The sequence below is a fragment of the Poecile atricapillus genome, chromosome 3, assembly GCF_030490865.1.
Source record: "Poecile atricapillus isolate bPoeAtr1 chromosome 3, bPoeAtr1.hap1, whole genome shotgun sequence".
Taxonomy (NCBI): domain Eukaryota; kingdom Metazoa; phylum Chordata; class Aves; order Passeriformes; family Paridae; genus Poecile; species Poecile atricapillus.
Window position 1 is genome coordinate 9,330,221 of NC_081251.1, and position 13,092 is coordinate 9,343,312.

Genomic DNA, 13,092 nt, shown 5'->3' on the forward strand with positions numbered 1-13,092 from the left:
GAGATAACTTTTTATACAAAAGGGTAAGTGCTAGAAAGCTTTCAAGCACTGCCTCACCTGACAAGGTTGGAAAAGTAGGCATTATCTGAAAGGCAGACCATACTTTTCAGAAGTAAGGAGGATGATTCTCTTTTGGCTTGCAAATGTCTACCTATCAGACAGGAGGGGATTTAAATGGGAGGGTTCATCTGTCTGCTGCTGAGACAGACTTACTGGGAACAATTTTAACAGAGAGCAAAAAATATTCTGTGAAAAGGATAGATAAAATAGCAGGAGTTCATCTTTTTTCCATTACAGAAAGTCTCACATCCTTGTCTCTCCTATTTCTCCTCCCCCTACCCCCACAAAAAAAAAAAAAAAAAATTAAAATCTGAAGATAATTCCTCACCACCATCATCACTAGGAGCTGCTGGATTCATGCTAGTTTTAAAGCCAGTATCCTTATTAAAATTGCTTTATTAAACACATTAGATTAGAGCCTTTAGGTCATTAACTTTAATTTCATACTAGCAGCTCACAGGAACAGCTGGGAACAAGACTGTGGGCTTGGAGTTCTCTGTTTGGAGCTTTACAATCCAACAGGAAAAGGAGCTTCCTGGGAAAAAATGAAGTATTTATGAAGTCACACATTATACATTGGGTTTTCTGGTATCCTGTTTCCATGCCAGCTCTAGAAATTTGCTACTGTCCAAAGGTCTTGGGTTATTCCAGGGAAGTATTACTTAAAACAAAGGACATTTCAAAAAGTAGGGAAGCAGCCTGAGCACATGGATGAGTCTAAAGTGACGAGTCCATGGCTTGGCCTGGATGCTGCTAGAACTGTATCTTCTCTGCTTAGCTAACATTTAAGGTGTTGATCACAGGAGGTAGGCAAGGACTGGACACAGAAGTGTGGCTGTTGCCCCACCAGGGCTATACAGAGGTGAAGGATCACCTCTCTGGACCTTTTGATCTGAGGGTTCTTTGCTAGTCATGGATATCCTGGTGTCCATCAGGACATCAAGCTGGTTTCCAGCCAGCCAGCCCCCAGCTGCTCTGGTGTGTGGGGTTCATCCCCCTGAGATGCAGAGCTTTGCAACACCCCATGTCAAACTCATCAAGACACTTTTCTGCACATTTCTCCAGCCTTCCAAGGTCTCTCTGAAGGTGACACAACCATGTGGTGTATGGCCCAGTTTCCTCAGCTTGGATATCTAGAAACTGGCTGAAAGTAAATTCCATCTGCCTGCATCTTCCCAGTAAGGTTAGGAAAGGTGAGCTCCATTCTATGTGTGTGATACCTTAAGATATTAGCTTTTTTATTTTTCAGATCCTGTACTGCATTAGTGTATAACTCTGAACTCCATACAGAGTGTAAGTTAAGTTTCTTCACATTTTGGTCAGACAAAACAATCCTCCCGGGCCTGAGATCCGAGGACACCCTCTGCCTCAGGACCCAAAAGTATAAACAAATGTGAATCAGGGGGTAACTGGGGGAATATGACTTCATTACCTGAAGCTGTCATTGGAGGATTAACTCCTGATATGCTAATAGACCAAATTTATATCTGTCTGAAAAACTCCTGACTATTGTCCATTTTGGGTTCAGCCCCTTGAGGAGCCTTTGTCTGCCTTTAATGTGCCTGAAGGCCCTTCATTAAATATTTCTGCTTTTATCCTTTTAACTTTGTCTGGCTTCTGTTTCTAGGTAAGCCTGAAATAAGCATCATGTGCACTTGTCTACAGCATCCACCTTAACTCCCCTGAAACTAATGCAGCTTGTTAAGGTGTAATTAATAAAACACTAAGAGCAACTATGTTCAGTATAATAAAAGCTACCATCAGAACACAGGAGTGAAAAACATCAAGAAAAGGAGAGAAAGAGAAAAAAAATCAGGCTGGAAGAAAAAGATTATTCTTATAAAAAAGATATCTGAGGCCTTGTCTGCAAAAAAAAAAAAAATCATGAAATAAAAAACATTAATAAAGGTTTGAAGCTAAAACTGATTTGCTAAATCTTGCAAACCTTGTATAGACACATTTGTTCAAAGTTGAAGTGGTTAAATTTGACTTAGCTTAATTCATTTATAGTATGTATTAAATTAAACAAAATTAAGGTCTTCTTTTCTTCTAACAAGGCTGTCAACACAGGGATTTAATGCAGCTGAAGTGTGAACTTTAACATTTAATTTGGATTGACTTTCCTAAATGTCCCAATGCGGAGGAGTCCTATTAGCTTTCACTGTGGCAAAAATTAAAAACAGAAAACAGGCAATGGATGCCATACCTGGTAATGGTAAAAAGTAATTAAATGAAGACAATGAATCTTTCCAGAAGGAATTATGAGAAGCCACAGATTCTGGCCAGGAGGTGATCAAAGCCATTTACCAGCATGCAGACAAAGAGCCAGGAACAGATGAAGAGTAATCATAAAATGGATCAAATACTGTCAGCAAGAGATTGGCATTGCAGAAGATCTGGAGCACACAAAAAGATACAGAATTACTGTTTTTAAATGACCAGATGGAACTGGCAAAAAGGCAGAGAAAAAAGAAGCTAGACCATTACACATAGTCATAGAAATGGATGAAGTTTTTTAAAACCAGAAGACTCTCTTAGCTTTAGAAACTATGAGCCTTTTAGAAATGCAGAAGTGCCAAAATTGGAGGACCAATTACCCTGTAGAAGGGTAATTAAAAACTTTGTTTGTATTTACTAATGATTATGAGGACTTTCACCTATATTTCACAGCACAATGAAAAGACACGGGGACTCATTATACCTGCTCAGGTAATCCAGCTATAAGGGAATATACCTGTATATATATCCGTACAGTGCTTGTTACCTATTTCTAACAAGCAATAGATTGTTTTGGTTTACAAAGATTCCAAAAAAAATTCTTAACCAACCTAATCATACAGCTCCAGCTTTGACTTCTAGAATGGTTCTCTGCACCTGCACAGGAACTCTTTACAAAAGGTTACAGCTTTACCTGTTCCCCAGAGAGGTCACAGTGATTGAACAGTGAAATTACAGCTCCACTGAAGAGCTTTGCTATCATTTCATTTCATGCTGCCCCTTTTTGCAAATGGTACAGGGAACAATGGACAAGTCAGCTGACACACAGGGGCACCCATTCTATGACATTCATCTTTCTTTAGTCCACTAAGGACTTTTGAAAAGACTCTTCAACCTTAGAAGTCAAATGGGACAACCACCTTTGTCTTACTCTCCAAGGTGAAACACTTTCTTGAGCAAAAGAACAATCTGATCCTTTTATTAATCACAAACAGAGAGATGTAACAGAGAGATGAATTAAGCAGAGTTAAATAAAGTAGACTTCTTGATAAAGCACCTGCCTGCTCTTCATTACCTTACATGCTCAGGTCCAAAGCAACAGAAGAACCGAGGCAAGCTCAGCCTTGAGTCTCCTTGGTAGCTGAGCACAGCAAGATATACAAAAACATCAGACTTGAGTGAAAAGATAGAGCCCACACTGGTAAATTGAGCAGTGGACAAGATCAAATATGAAGAAAATTAGCTTAAATGAGTTCTTAATGTTTGGGTTAAAATTACCCTGGAAGAGTGCAGCACAGACAAAATCTGAGAAAAGATTAATTTGGCCTCTCTGTCCAAGACAGTTTAGCCTATGTGCTCAGTTTAGTTGAGAGCTTGGCTTGCCATTTATAAAGCATAGACTATATGTAAATATATTTTCTATACCCACCCCTATATTGCCAGAAGAAGTGCAGTTTGTAACCAAATTTATGCCAATACCTGCTCTTAGAGCCCTCATCTGTTACCTTGCTAAAATTTCACACTTCAAAGTAGGAACTAAATCTAACCATATGTGATGCAGCCTTGCCTAAATTAATTTACAGCAAAAAGACTTATTTATTTCCTGCCCTTGGTATAATCTGATTGGCTTTTGTGACAGCTGTAAAAGGAAAGCTGCTAAGAGAGACAATCACATCCGACAAAGAACATGCTAATGAAATCAGGCTTTCTAAAGGGAAGTGATTTTGACAGATTAGAAATTATAGCTTTGTATGGATACTACCCAAGTTGTCAGCCCCTCTTCCCACAGTAGCAGCAGGCTCTGTTCAATTTGAGGAACACTCTGTCTGCTCATCATGTTATATAAAATCAAACTCTCGCCATATCTGGGTGATTTCCTACAGTGAAAAACTCAGAAACAGAAGGTAAAAATTCCCCATTTGGCATCTTAATCTTTTATTAATGATGCAACCTGTACTGTACCATCTGAAAAACATGAATCAACACTGAGCCCACCCTTCTACAAATAGAACTCTCTACCCTATAATGTAGTGATCTTTCTCTTTCTAATTGCATCTTACAGATTTTTAAAAGGCACTTTAGTCCCTAAGTGTAAAATTTGCATCCAAACTACTGTACAAAGAAACACTAACAATGATTTTGAAGCAATTCCTGCTAAAAAAGAGCACAGACTTCTGATCACACATCATCAGAGAAGATAGAAGTGTACATGGAGCATTTTTCTTATCTCATTAGCAACCATTAGAAACCCTCAGGGGGAACATAATGACCAGTGGAAAAAGGGCAGAGCAGACTTCAGTGAACAAAACAGATGTTTAGTGAATATAGATATTATCCAACACCAGCATCAAACTAGTGAGTTTGGCCATTTAGGGCATCTCCTAGGAAACCATCAGATAACATTAGAAGATATTGACTAACATAAAAGGAGCTGCAGGGGAAATGGTGCATATTTGTTAGAAATGGGATCTGCTTCTAAATGCAACAGTTTTAATTTCTGCTGAGGAAAAAAAAATCTTTTTCTAGATGCATATTTTGATTTTGGTTAAAGGTCTTAAAATTTGCTGTACATTACTGTAGCTTTATATTGCAGTCTTTAAGCAAGGTATAAAGGGCAGTGCAAAAGCAAATCACAAAGTGAGAGAATATAAAAAATATATCTTAAATATGTTGCAACTTATACAGCACAGAACATTGTTTTGTTGTTGTTGTTATTGCCATCTTTTCTCTGCCAGTTCTTTCTGGATGAAATTTTCCACATAGTCTGAGAGCTATAAAACTGGCAAAGGTATTGGGCACTTCATTTCCTTTATGGTCCTTTGAGGAAAACTTCTTCTGCACATTAGGCCAAAAAAAGCCACTGTAATTGACCTGTACCAACTGGCAGTGTGTCCATCACACCATGTGAAGTATTCTTGCTCATAACTGCAGCATTTCACCTCTCTGTTCTGTCCTGGAAAAGAAGGTATTTGATTCACTGACATTTTCCTTTCCTCCATCCGATTTTTTGTCTGATCAACAATGTTTATTGCCTGGTAGTTTCTTTTTAGAGTGCTGAGGACACTTTTCCACTGTGATTATTGTTTTGCCCTCTCTGCAGTCAGTGAGTAGAAAGGTTAGCTCGGAATTTTGCTAATGAGAACTTTGCTGATCTGTTCAAGTTGGCTGATACACTTTTTGGGCATGACCAATCAGAGCATAAAGTGTCAGGAGATTTGCTGTCTCTCTACAGCCCTGGCAAATGTCTTCCTGCAGTCTACCAGAGCATTAATTCTCTGCCCAGTTCTCTGTATCTACGGCAAGGGATAGTGGCACATGCTCATCTCGACATAAATCACAAACTATCCATGCATGCTGTGTTCCCTCTTCAGTTTGGTACATTTGCTTAATGTGTTCAGGTCAAGTTGTATCATCAGTTGAGCTGAATTAATAGAATAAGGAGGAAGACCATAATTTAAAAGCAGGGACAGAGAATGAAAAAGCAAAACACTTTATGAAAACAGATTTTTTAAAATTTTTTTTTTATTTTTTTTTTACTGAATTGAGACTAATATGGAGTTTTCTACAGTACAGCTGCACTGGATCAGTAACAGCAGTTTTAAAGGCAAGCAACACAGCCCCTGCATGCCATGGTGCTAAGCTTGGTGGAGTCCTGGGCAGAACTGAGGAACAAAAATGGAACCACTGTTGAAAAAGCCTGCCCTCTTAATTCTATAAACCATATGGCTGTCCCAGCTTTCCTTAGCTCCCATATTCCTGTATACAGCCTGTGTTTTCCTGGGGGGCCGTTCCCATTAGTGTGCAGGGTATCAGCACAGCACTGACACAGTGCTTAGCTGTCCCTGTTTTGGAGGTGGTTGTCTCATGGTTAACTCAGGGATCAGAGATTTATAAAAGGACAAAGATCTGGCATCTTCTAACTTGACCCAAGAGACTTTGTTATATAACAGACAAGCCATCAAAAAACCTCTGTGAAATGTAAACCTTGCTGAACTTCTTTTGATGTTTTTATTTTGTTTTCCAGATGGAGCACTGCCAAATAACAGCCACATATACAGTTAAGATCATTTACAGAACTGCAAAGAGTTTGATTGATCAGCTTAGATGTCAGCAATTTTGTAATATGCCTGGGTACCAAAGGAGCAGAGCAGGTTGGGAAATGCAAAGGGGGAAAAATATTGTGTATTCTGATTGTGTCCTTCACACAAAATTACAAGCATTTTCAACAACAAAGTAATTCACTTCATCCAATAGACTGCCCGCAAGTTCAGGGCAATAAAAATGAAGAGCATCTTTAGCTGACAATTTAAGCTCAAATCATTTTTGACTGGCAAGGTGTGGTATCATCCAGAAGAATTGATGCTACAGTAGTAGCTTCAAATTACGGAGTTACAGTGCATCTACTCAACATGCAGCTCTGATCAGTGCAGGTAAGGGGAGGGATAGGAAAGAAATGGATAGCAACAAACACTTTCTGTAAGCTCTATAGTTAATTAAGGATAAGAATTTCTATACACATTTATATTTGAGAAGAACTCAGAATGAAAATTAAAGTGGAAGAATTTGACTGACACTGAATACATATGGAAATTCTCATTTCAGGCACCATTTTTCTGTTCAATCCCCCACATTATTTTTTGAGAGGTCTGGGGAAATACATCTCCATTTCAGCAAAGGAAATTTTAAACAATGTCATTTTCTAAAAATGGTGGTTTACTGAAATTATATGTTTCTGTTATGCCAACCCATTCCACCCCCTACCCAAACATAGTTCAAGGCAGGTTGTTGTGTCAGCAGTTGTCAGTCTTTGTTAGCAAGTGTCAGGGCTGAGATAACCACTAATGTCCTTCTCTAGCTGATGAGTTTAAAGAGCATGAAAGCAGAGACTAAAACTCAGTCTTTTTTAAATGAAAAACAAAACCCTTTCCTAGGTTTTCTTGAGCAGCAGAACTATTAGCACATTTTTTAATGGGCTTCTCACCCCAATAGAGTTAATAACAGCCCAGTAACTGTAACCTAGAAATCCATCCAATTGTAAGAGTTAATTAAATATTACAATAAATCAAGCAAAAAGAACTACATTAAAAAATCCCAAGTAGTTTAAACAGAAATGGTTCACTAATACTGGAATATAGATCTAACACAAGTTACAAACGTGTGAGAGTAGAAATTCCTGTGTCAAGATGGATGAGTTAAAGTTAGACCTAAGAGGTAATCAGACCATGGTTAGTCCACCCAGAAAGTACCTTCTATCATTTTCAAGAGAAGGTTTGTGGACTGAAATCATCGAATATAGAGCCTCTAAAATTATTGCTTCACATCACAAAAACTGGTCATAACTGATAATCTTTACTCACTGGGAGACTTATTTCAACACAAATGACCCCCACTGAATCAGCAGGAGCACCAGAATGATACATACAGAAATACATTTTGTGTTATACCCTGAGAACACTGATATTTGCTTTTTTTCAGTTGCCATTGGAATGATCGTATTGCTTCTCCAAGTGTCCCTTACATCAGAAATAAGAAAAATTTCACAGAGACCACCTCAAGATTCAACATCAGTCAATTCTCTTTAACTGAGTATCTTTTAAAAAGGGATGCACAGAGTGGATTAAATAGCTTAATGGTTACATAATAGTATAATTGGTTTTTGCTTACTTCTTCATCTGTGCATTCTCATTATGTCTTTTCTATTCTTAAAGTGCAATTCTTTTCTTTAGTATTAATTTTCTTGCATGTGTGCAAGGTATGGAGGTTGAAGGACTCCTCACCATAAATCCCTAATCAGGTTTAATAGTTTAATGCAGCACGGTAACAAGGTTGTGTTAAGGCAATTGACCCTTCAGATCAGCTGATTCCATGGAAATTAGAGCCTCCCACATGTCTCACCTAAGCATAGCCACTCAAAAGTAGGCATTGATTCTGGAGTGTTGGGACCCCTCTAGAGTGAATAGCAAGAAAAAGGCACAATTTATCTTAGAATACTTATCTCAGGATAGGGTCGATTGCCCTCTGCACTGCCTGCATCTCTCCATTGACTTTACTGGAAGCTTAGGAGAATTGGCTTAGAGAAGACATCTAACTTTTAGATGGATACAGTTAATCGAGGTGAATCCTTGCTGGATGTCAATATATGATTGCTACAATGCTGGCTGTCTTATCTGAAATGCCACCTCCATCTTCTTTGTCATAGATGGCTCTGACTGTAAAGTGCAGATCAAAAGATACAGCAGATTGGGATGAGTCTCCTTTGTAATGGGGATTTCCCTGAGAGATACTGTGATTACTGTATCTATACAAGTAGTGTTAAAGATACACTTGTGCACTATTAACAGGAGATTTACTCAGAGTATCTTCTAAAAATACATCTATTCACTGTTCAGCATTATCTTCACTATGTTCCAGAGCTTGGCATTTTTATTGTATTAATGTTTCTATTTTATCTGTTATATTTCTTCTCGTAAACAAACTACCAGCCAAATGCTTTCTGGCTGATTGCACCAGAGCTTGACTATGTCTGGCTTTTAATCACAGTTTCCTCATCTCTCTGAAAACATCCTTGGTCTTCTGGGTAACACAAGCCCTGTGGCAGGCTAACTTATGCTGAGAAAAGGTCGGCTGGCTGTCGGAGCAAAGCACAAGGAAAGCAAAGCCCAGTGCTCAGCTGAGAGCTGAGAAGTTGCCAGAAGGCTGTGGAGCTCATGCAGAGAAACTCCCTGCCTTCCACACTGTGCTGAGCCGAGGTCTCAGGATTTTTAAAGCTTCAGATGTCCAGACACTCTCCTCACTTTGAACAGCAAATGGGAATCAATTTACCTGTCAGCTGGAGAAAGCGCTCCTTGTGTGGGACAAGTGCGGGTTCTGTTTGAGGCCCAGGGGTGGGAGACAGCTGCCTGAGATGACCTCAGAAGATAATTGCATAAATATTCCCAAGCTCTTTTTCCCTACCATATCTCTGGGTTTCCAAAGGAAGTCATCAAGGCAAGTTTGACATCACAAGGCTGGGTCAGAGTAGAGTCTACAAGGGTGTGAAAAACTGAGGACGTAACACCTGAAGAGGACAAGGGGGTCTGTATGATCTCTATGGGCAGATAGTGATAGGACAAGGGGGAACAGTTTTAAACTAAAACAGGAGAGATTTAGATTAGATATTAGGGAGAAATTATTTGCTGTGAGAGTGCTGAGGCACAGAACAAGTTTCCCAGAGTACTTGTGGGTGCCTCATCCCTGAAAGTATTCAAGGGCACATTGGATGGGGTTTTGAGGACCTTGGTCATGGGGAAGGCATCCCGGCCCATGGAGGGGATTAGAATTAGATAATTTTTAAGGTCCCTTCCAATTCAAAGCATTCTGTGATTCTATGGTTGTATGGTCTTTCACAGAATTGCAAGATTCTGCCAAGGAGGAATCCTTCTCTGTTCTGCAGCAACCTGTGCTCCATTAACCAGCTCCAGCTGCAGTAAATCCACTCAGCTCCAGCAAGACTTTTGCAACAGCCAAGCCCCAGCAGTACAACAGGAATAAAGAAACTGTCAGAAAGTCATTTTGATGGCCAACACTTTATCCTCTGACACAATACAGTTGTAAGTTATACAGGAATTTCACAGTATGTAATAGTAATATGCACAAGGTAAAAACTCCAAGTCATTAGCAGTATAATTTATTAGCTAAGTTGTGCCAATGCCTATCAATCAGGCTTTAAGGTTGGTTCCAGAGAGGTTTTTGATCTTCCTCACATTGCTTTGCTTTTCTTCTTCCATGGCAGCATTAGCAGGAGACAATTACATTATATATCTACTCAGTGCTCTGGTGAGAGACCATTATGTTCACAGATCATTACTGACATCCTGACATTTGTCATCTCCTTTCATAGCAGTTAAATCTTGCTTTATCTGTAAATGTCACCACGTCATTTATTCATGAAAAGGGGTCACATTCCCAAAATAGTACACTCAGCTTTTAAAAGGGAAGTTGGTTTTATTCACTGTGGTAATCCTTGGACAAACTTCACTGCTGCTAAGTACTGACATTTTTTCCCCATGCAGCTGTTTACATCCCCACATACAGATTTCAGGTTTGGTTTTTTCAAACTAAAACCTTAAAAGAAAGACAAATGATCAGGATGAGAAAAATAAGTGCTTATTTTTTCAGCTTCCTACACTTAATCCACATGGAATTATCATCACCGAATTTACTGTTGTGAAGCATAATTTTAATTTGACATTGTACTGGCTGAGAACCCACTGGCTGTCTATTTTTACTAAGACTTTGGCAGGTAGTTCTCAGCTGGACTGTATTTCAACCTCACAAAAACATAGTTTAAATAATCCTTGATGCTAATACTTTCTTTTTCCATCTTCAAGGCCTTGAAACTTTAATTAATAGAAGCCTAGGCCTGCCCTGTGAGATATATAGACATTATTTTTTTCAAAAAATAGAGAAAATAAATAAAAGCTGATGCAAGGAGGATGCCTAAAGGACTCCTCCTGTGATCTTGGAAGAAATTAATCAAACCCAAGTGTGAAGTCAGAATTTAGGAGGGCAGAAGCTCCCTCTTACACAATTTATACACTAACAGGCATATTTTCTACAGTAGGATTTCCTTTATCATCATGCTTCTCTTTTTTGACTGTGCATCAGGATTTTAGTGCATGCACTGACAAAGCTGTGTTGTTTCTGGTACTGATGGATTTCTCATTGAAGTCCATGTTCAGTTTTCAGTCACACCCATCCTATCAGCCAGGTATGTTAGGCTGGAGCTCCTTCTTACTCAGATTATCATTGAGGCACTTGCATTATTTCTGCAAAAAAAATTGTCTGCGGACAAATTTTAAGGCCAGATTCTAAGATAGCATGAATTAGCTTAACAGTTGGGATCCATATGTATATTTATATCTGTATATACATATTTATATATGTATATACTTATAGCTTATCTAGTGATCTACCATCTTGATGCTTTCTGTAGTGATAAAAACATAGCAGCTCACTTCTCTACAGTAATTTCCAAACCATTTTACAAGCCCTATGAAGTATATGCAGCAATTACTTTTCACACCATTCACAGCAGCTGCTTTATGAGCTCAGCAATGCTCCACAATAGCTGAAGGTAGAAAATTACAAAAACTGAGGCCTGAGTTTACCAGGGGGCTAAAAGGGCTGCAGCTTCTCCATTAATGTTGCCCCCTGAAGCATATAATCAACAGCTGGATCCATTTCCGAAACTGTCACATCCCTTTGAAAATAAAGAGAATAATTTAAGTAAACTGAACAGAATCACAGAAATAACAGAATAATCACAGAATAATTCAGGTTGGGAGGGACCTTGGAAGTTCATCTTTGCTGAAGGCAAAGCCACATAAGATCTGGTTGCATGGCTTTGTCCAGTTGAGTTTTGAACATATCTAGATAGTATCAACAACCTCCTTTCCAGCTTTGACAGCCCTCATGGTAAAAAAAAAAACCAACAAAAAACAAAAACCACCCCATAACTCCAAACAAAAAACATTCCTCATATCTAATCTGAATGTCCTGTGTCCCAGATTTTGGACTTCACCCTATCACTATGCATCTCTGAAGGTGCTCCAAAGCCTTCTCCCTTAAACATTCCTCATGCCTCCTGACCAGTAGAGCCCTACACTGGATTTGCTCCCATTTTTCCTGTCATTCTTTCATTGAGATGCTCCAAAGAGCATGTGTGTGGATGCTCCGTGCATTGCCGTCTCACACGTGTCAAATCCAGGGGGAGAATTGTTTCTCTCACTGCAAGACATCACTGCTGAGGTCAAGCCCTTGTTCTCCAGGTGCCATTGGCAAAACCTGCTGCACACTTCCTCCAGCAAGTTATTCAGGTTGCCATAGTTTCTGCTTCAAGTTCTCAATGCTTCTTTTCCTGCCAAGTTTCCTGCCCTCCCCCAGCATGTCTTTACAACTTCCAGTTATGTGATTTTCGAGACCAGCTGGAACATAAATGCTCGGAGCTGAAGAACAAATAAAATGGTTGCTTTCAAAAAGTTAACTGACAAAATTCTCCTCTGTGCCACCACTTCCCTGGGTGGTTCTCCCCAAATGCCAATCAATGCAAAACCAGCACAGCCAGTTATCTGTTGAAGTCAGGGTCATTACCTCCACTTAAACCAGCTGAGAATTTCAAGTACTTGACCACAGCTTCCGATCACACCAGGTGTGGGACCAGCTTTCCCTGAGAAATCGGTGGTGTTGCAATTATGATGAGTATTCAACTCAAACACACGTTTATTTTTTAACTGTATTGACCATTTTCTATTTTCCAAACAGTAAAAATCTCTATCTACTAAAGATTGGCTTCTGAAATTTGCCACTATAGTACATTTCACCAAAACAACAAAGGCGGTCACGTAACAGACCTGTATTTGTAACTATTGTATTTGAAAGACTTCAGTATCAATATATGGGAAAAAAAAATTCAGTCATTGCACAGATTTTGATAGGATTTATTAAGAATAGAATCTGTCCATTAAAAATTCTGAAACCAGCTTTACTGGATGTTCTAAAACATTATCTACTTAATACTGTGCTGGGTTTCAGGGAAAACTCTCTGCCAATCATTTTTTGCAAGAAAATGGCTTTATTCTAAAGAAACATACAACATTTTTTTTTGAGATGAAGGGTTGCATATTGTTTAAAGACTTTGTTACAGTAAAGGAAAGTAATGATAACCAAAAGGAAAGGGACTAAGGCTCTGAAAGCTTATTTTGCTGTAGCTGTACTTTGCCACGTGAAAAACATAATGGATGTAATTTTTGTTCCATGCAAGCCAAAGGGAGGTTT